Here is a 7,447-nt window from a genome sequence, read left to right as displayed (position 1 = left end):
TACACAGTGACTGAAAAAGAGTTGTTGGCTATTGTGTTCGCAATGGAGAAATTTTGGCCGTATCTCATGGGTGCCAAGCTCATAGTTCATACCGATCATGCCGCGCTCCAATACTTGATAACGAAGAAGGATTCCAAAGCTAGGCTGATGCGATAGGTCTTGTTAATTCAAGAGTTTGATTTGGAGATTGTGGACCAGAAAGGGTGTGAAAACCAAGTGGCGGACAACTTGTCCCACTTGGAGGAGGAGGGGAGGCCTCGTGATGGCCTAGAGATCAATGATTCATTTCCCGATGAGAAACTCCTTTCTGTGTCGGTGAATGGTATGCCATGGTTTGCAGATATTGCTAATTTCCTTGTGACTGGTATTTTCCTGTGTGAGCTCTCTTCTTACCAAAGGAAGAAACTTAAACGGGATAGTTTGGACTTCTATTGGGATGAGTCATACTACTTTAAGATCTGCACTGACGGTGTGATCCGAAGGTATGTACCGGAGGAGGAGCAATTGAGTATCTTAGAGTCTTGTCATTCCTCCCCTTATGGTGGTCATCAGGGTTGGGCAAGGACCGCTTCGAAGGTTCTTAGTTGTGGGTTTTACAGGCCAACTTTATACAAGGATGCAATTGAACTTGTAAAGAGATAGGATGAATGTCAAAGAGCATGTGGAATTTTGAAGAAGGATAAGATGCCTCTCACCACTATTCTTGAAGTTGATATTTTTTATGTGTGGGGCATTGATTTCATGGGCCTGTTTGTTAGTTCATGTGGCAACACATACATTCTAGTGGTAGTTGACGATGTTTCAAAGTGGGTTGAGGCCGTGGCTTTACCCAATAATAAGGCCAGGAGTGTTGTTGCGTTTCTTAAGAAGAGTATTTTTACTAGGTTTAGAACTCCTCGAGCAATCATAAGTGATGGGGGTCTCATTTTTGTAATAGAGCTTTCGACACTTTGCTTGCAAAGTATGGTGTCAATCATAAAGTTTCTACCCCTTATCATCCTCAGGCGAGTGGCCAAGTTGAAGTCTCAAACAGGGAAATCAAGAGTATATTGTCGAAGACGGTCAATGCAAATAGGACCGATTGGTCAAAGAAATTAGATGATGCTCTTTGGGTTTATAGGACTGCTTACAAGACTCTGATTGGTATGTCTCCGTACCCGTTGGTGTTTGGGAAACTTTTCCATCTACCGGTTGAGTTAGAGCACAAGGCCATGTGGTCTTTGAGGAAGCTGAATCTTGAATGGGATGTGGCAGCAAATCTTCGTGTGGAGCAGCTTAATGAACTTGATGAATTCCGATTTCATGCCTACTCCAATTCGTCCTTGTATAAGAACAAGATGAAGTACCTTCATGATAAGTATGCTCGTGGCAAGGAGTTCAAAGTGGGTGATTTTGTTCTCTTGTTCAATTCTCGATTACGTCTATTTCCGGGAAAGCTTAAGTCGAAATGGAGTGGACCTTTTGAAGTAGTGCTTGTGACTTCGTTTGGTGCACTTGACTTGACAAACAAAAATGGAGAGGTCTTCAGAGTTAATGGGCATAGAGTCAAGCACCATCTTGGCAAGATTGATGACAGCCACATGGTGGCACTGATCCATCTAAAGTGAGTTGATGGTCACCTGCGTCGTGCTGCGACGTTAAATGAGGCGCTTCTTGGGGGAAACCCACGTGTCTTTCTTTTTGTTTTTCTTTTTAGTGTAGGATTTTATTTTGGACTAACTGGTTGTGAGATGTGTGTAGGGTTGTTTTGATGCAGTGCAGGACCAAATTGGAAAAATGTTGCACTCTCTGAAGTTTGGACTGCTGCCGCATTCCATTTTTCACGGACGCAATGGCCTTATTGCGGGGGCAAAATTTCATTGCGGTCCGCAGTGTTGAATGGTAAAAAGTGGAGGTTCTCTGAAGTTGTCACCACAGCCGCAATGCATTTTATGCCGTCCGCGGTGCTCTACCGCGGCCGCGGAGCATTTTCTGCGGTCCGCGGTGACGTCCTTACTAGTGCTTCTTGTGGTTTAGTACCGCGGTCCACAGTGCATTTTATGCGGACCACGGTGGGTAAGTAGCGTGGGTCCCAGGTCCTTTTTCTATAAATAGGACCCCAGGCCCCCATTTACACTTTTTGCTCATTTGCTCTCTTAAAAGATAAAGTATTGTTCATCACTACATTAAGTGTACAAATTCGAACACTGATTCTCAATCATCTGCATTGCATCTCATCTCTGGTACTTCAAATCTTTCCCTAGTCTTTAATTTTATTTGTTCTCTTTCAATTTGTTAGTTCATAGTTCTTCTTCCTCCATTTTTCTGTTAATTCTTAACTTAGGGTTATATAATGTTGTTTATATTAGGGTTAATTAGTCAAGCATGGTCATTAATTACCTAGTGGGTTGATAATATGTTGATTAAGGCAAAAATACATAAAAATCAGAAACCCTAGGTCTTTGCTACTTTGTTTTGCCTACCGTGACCGCGATTGATTTTTTGCGGTCCGTGGTGCCTCTTCGCGGCCGCGATGTATTTTTCTGCGGTCCGCGGTGGAAACATTCAGAGAGGTAAATTTTAAGGACAGCGGTCCGCGATTGATTTTTCACGGTCCGCAGTGCCTTACCGCGGCCGCGCATCAATTTTTGCAGTCCGCGGTGACCTGAATCAAAGAGTGGGTAGTCTGACCCCCACTCTACTGCGGTCGGCGGTGCTCTTTTATGTGGTCTGTGGTGGTGCCTTTGCAGCTGCAATGCTTTTTATGCGGTCTGTGGTTAGCTGTTTTCATGCATATTCTTCATTGTTTCTTCTGGTACTATGATACTAACAAGCTTTAACTGAATTCCATTTGCAAACAATGGTTAAATCAATGAGAGGTGGTGAAAAACAGAAAGGAAAAGGAGATTCCTCTCGGGGTAGGGGGGCGAGGAATGATCAAATTGACCCCCCAAGTCCGGAAAGCAATTGGGAAAACCAGGAAACAAATAAAGGCTACAGATAGAGTTGATTCCTATTTAGAAGGAAGTGAGTATGTACCCTCCCGGGAGGCATCTAACTTTGATTTAATGCCGGAGTATGTTTTTGACTTTTCGAGGAGGTTTAGATTGAGAGATGTGCCCACACCTCCGGGCTCTCCTACTGCTCAAGCTTCAGTTCAAATTTCTTCTGAGTCGTTTGAGGGCTCAGCAGAGAGCAGTGATAGTGCAGCATCTACTTCACCCACAGCTTCAACACCTAGGGAGGATCCCATTGCTGAAGAAGAAGGGGGAGAACCCCAAACTGGGGGAGTGGAGAGAACTAGAAACTCGGAGGCTTGGCAAGATAGATTTGTTAGTGAAGATAACATACCACAAGTTCGGAGAGTGGTGGCCTCAGAGGAAGTTGATTCTTGAGCGACAATTCATTGAGAGGGACCTTCTGCCTCACAACCCTAATGTGAAGAGGCAATTCAGAGAGAGACCGGGCTGGGAATATTTTACAAGCAAAGTCGAGGAGGCAAATTAGCACTTAGTCAAAGAGTTCTACGCTAATGCTGCGCACATCAAAAAGGGCACTAAAGTGACTAAGGTGCGGAATTTGACAGTGAAGTTTGATGGAAAGACAATCAATGACTACCTGGGCTTTCTAGAGGAAGATGAATCATTATACTTAGAAAAGGTAGCATTGGATGAGGCAGCCCGTCCATGGTTGGTAGAATACCTGGTACTCCCAGGCACCACCCAAGCTTGGTTGACATCAGGGGTTCAAATTCTGAAGAAAACTTTAAACTTCGAGGCAAAGGGGTGGGAGACTTTCGTATGCAGCAGGCTGGACCCCACTATTCATGGGAACTCTGCCTGTCTCCCGGGCAATATTGGTGGCTTCTATCATGGCGGGGTACCCGATCAACATCAGGAATGTTATGTCTAGGGTGATCACACGGGTGGTCAATGAAGGTGATAGATCTTACCCCTTCCCAAATTTCCTGACACTGTACTTTGAGGACCAGGATGTGGAGAAAAGGAAGTTTGATGTGAAGGTGAAACCAAAGATGCCCTTTTCCTGGTACAGCCTCAAGGGTGATGACAACCCTAAATCCAAAGATCCTAAAGGTAAAGCCACTACTTCTACTGGCTAGTCTGAAGAGCCAGTATAGTAGTCACTTCTTCTCAGCCTCCCTCAGCTACACCAGATATTGCCCTAGGACCCTCTATTACCACTGCTCCAAATATCCCCTCATCCTCAACTTACCCATTGACTGCCCACCGTTTGAGCCAAACCCTTTCCAATATCAACAACTGGATGCATGCAGCTACTTCTAAGCTTTTTGTGCTTTCTAGCTTGGTGGCAGCCCAGTCCGTACCCCCACAGCCACAGATTCCAACTTTAGTGGAGGAGACTCTCAAGGAGCTTTTGGACAACCACAGGAAGCTTTTGGAGAACCAGTAGTTGATATTGAAGGCTGTAGGTACTCATGAGAAGGCATTGAAGGAGCTGACAAAGGAGACAAAGAAGCTGAGAAAGACTCGAGCCTCAAAGGAGTTTGTAAAGGAGTTGAGGGTAGAAGTGGAGAAGATTAAGGCTGCAGATCATCTACCATTGGACCTACTATTGCATGAGCAACCTCCAGCAGCTCAGACTGAGCCGGAGCAGGATATAGAGAGGGCACCAAAGAGGAGGAGAGTGATCCTACATACGGATGATGCAGTGATAGAGTTGGAGGACCCGCAGGGAGGTTCCTCTAGCCAGCCTCAGGCCCCAGAGTAGCCTCAAGTCCCAGTGTAGGCACAGGATACCGAGATCCAGTCACAGATTCCCGAGTAGTCACAGGACCCAGGGACCCAGGCTCATGATCTCATGCAGACGGAGGACCAATAGGGAGTTTTTCTTTACTCTCTATCTTTTTTCTTGAGCTATTTTTGGCTAGTTAGCATTGAGGATAATGCTAGCTTTCATTTGAGGGGGTAGCCCTATTTTGATGATGTTGGATTGTAAATACGATACTATTTTTGTTTTGATTATACTTTTTCACTATTGGTATGTATATAATTTTACCAGTTTATTTCACTTTTCGTATTTTGCTACCTTGGTTTGTATATAAAGTTACTTTCTAATGTATATATTCCTTCCCTCTTATGTATATTCGTTTAAATCCCCTATTGTACATATTTAGTTTAATTTCTGCATTTTCTTTCATAGATTCTTACTTCATTTTCGTAGCTTCTTATTTTGAGTTTTGCGTTCAATAAGCCTTTGGTTTTCTTAATGCCACAGTTCTTTCCAAAGGTGGAATTTGTGTGAACCGGGTGGCTCTTCCCAATGATGGATGACATGACAACCTTCTTAGAGTTAGAATTTGTTTTCTTTTTGTTTTTGTGAAAATAGTATCTAATGAGTGATAGTGCCTCAAGCAAAGCTTCACATGGGTCTAACATATTTGCCTTTTTTCTTATGGTCAAAAACAAATTGGTGTGTATAGGATGGTGATAGGTGTGACCGTGAGACTCTTGTGTTGGCTGATAATCATCAAGTCATTTTTCGGGACCATTTGTGTTGCTCAAATCTTAGCTAAGATTGTTGTGGGCCCTCGACTCTATCTCTTTAGCAATCCTATAGCTTGTGTGGTGAGAATTTGAATTGCTAGTCCAATTCCCATGCCATTAGTCTAGAACCTACCCTGAATGCTTGTCAAGGCGAAATCCTAAGTGTAGTTTGACTTGAGAAGTGATTATAGGCTCTCCTTGATCTGAATGATATCTTGAAAACATCCATAGCCTACCAATGTAATATCCTTAGTCAACCCTTCTGAGTCATAGCCCTTTTCCTTTCAAAGACCATGATACAAGCCTTTACCCATTCTAAAAAGACCCTCTCTTGGCACCTGATCTTTTCTTAGTACAAGGAAAAAGCATAAGTTTGGGGGGAGAGACGAGGAATGCAATAAAGTGGTAAAAGGTACAAAATGAATAAAAGGAAAGGCACAAAGAAAAAGAAATAAAATCAAAAAGTCAAAAAGAATAAACAATGTAGAAGAAATGAAGGGATTCAATAAAAGTAAAAAGATGAAAGGTGTGGAAAGTTTAGAAAGGAGAAAAAGGTTTGAAATGAACAAGAAAGAGTGACAGTGTGTCTCTCTAACCCCTAAGAAAGAAGTAAATGACTCAAAAAGTCAAGAGAATGTGTGCCAAAATGAAGCAAATGAAGTGCTTAAGGGAAGATGGAACCTACTTAGACCAAATATTTCCTACCCTAAACCAAAAGCCTTCATTGTATCCCCACAAAAGCCCTATATGATCTTGAGTTGAATGAAGCTTGCATTAGTGGTGACTCACATAAGGGGCAAGTTTATGGTACTTAGAGCCGGACTTGTGACCTTTCTTTGAGAGAAATGAGTGTGTTTTCCACAATCCTCGTTCTGAGTGCTACAATCTAAAAGTGAGGTCTTGCTTAAGGAAGAGAGAGGATTATGATTTTGGGTTCCATAATGACCAAAGTAGTAGAAAGAGTTTCCTTGATGAGTTGAGTCAACTCTTGATGCTTTTGTGTCACACTAAAACCATGGTGCTCAAAAGGTTGAATGTTGTTAATGATTCATTTGAATTGAGGGCAATTGTTAGTCCCACTTGATGCTAGGTGAGGTCACTTTAGGTCAGCAGAATTTTCTTGGTGGTATTCTTAAGGAGGTGGGACTTACTTTGTTTGTCTAAGGACAAGAAAAAGCTTAAGTTTGGGGGAGTTGATAACTAGGGATGCTAGTCTATTTTATACTCCTTTTTGCTTGAGTTTTGGACTAAAAATGTAGACAAGTAATCCCGAAAGCTTACATGTTGTGCTTGTTTGCAGTGTTTGGTCAAAAAGTGACAAGGAAGTCAAAACCAGCTCAAAGAGGAGTGAAACCTACTCAAGTACCAAGAACAAGTCAAAGCACTGCTACAACAGTAAATCCACCGTAGTAGCAATAGCCTCACGGCGACCGCAATGCATTTGTTGCGGTCCGCGGTGGAAAAGATCAGAGAGATGCAATTTTGGAAGCTCAATCAATGCGGTCCGCGGTAGATTCTTTGCGGACGCAGTAGCCTCATCGCAGACGTAATCCATTTTATGCGGTCCGTGGAGTGGGGATTCAGAGAGCTGGGATTTTGGAAGTTTCAAGACACCACGGTCCACGGTGAAGCCACCCCGGCCACGATGCATTTTATATGGTCAGCGGTGGCCAGATTCAGAGACCCAAACTTGAAGCCAAAAAGCCTCACCGCGGCCGCAGTCTATTTCTTACGGACCGTGGTACCTTTGTCAGGGGTATTTTTGTCCAAAAAATTTGACCTTGTATAAATACTTCTTTTTCACATTTTAGGGTATCTTTATCTTAGCAGAGCACATGAATGGCAGTTTTAGTCTATTCTGAGTATTTTGTAGCTATCTTAACATTGAATCTTCAAATCTTAGCTTGTAATTATATTTTATGGGTTATTCTTCATCTAAGTAT

This window comes from Nicotiana tabacum, chromosome 6, assembly GCF_000715075.1.
Source record: "Nicotiana tabacum cultivar K326 chromosome 6, ASM71507v2, whole genome shotgun sequence".
NCBI lineage: Eukaryota > Viridiplantae > Streptophyta > Magnoliopsida > Solanales > Solanaceae > Nicotiana > Nicotiana tabacum.
This window is presented reverse-complemented; position numbering follows the sequence as displayed.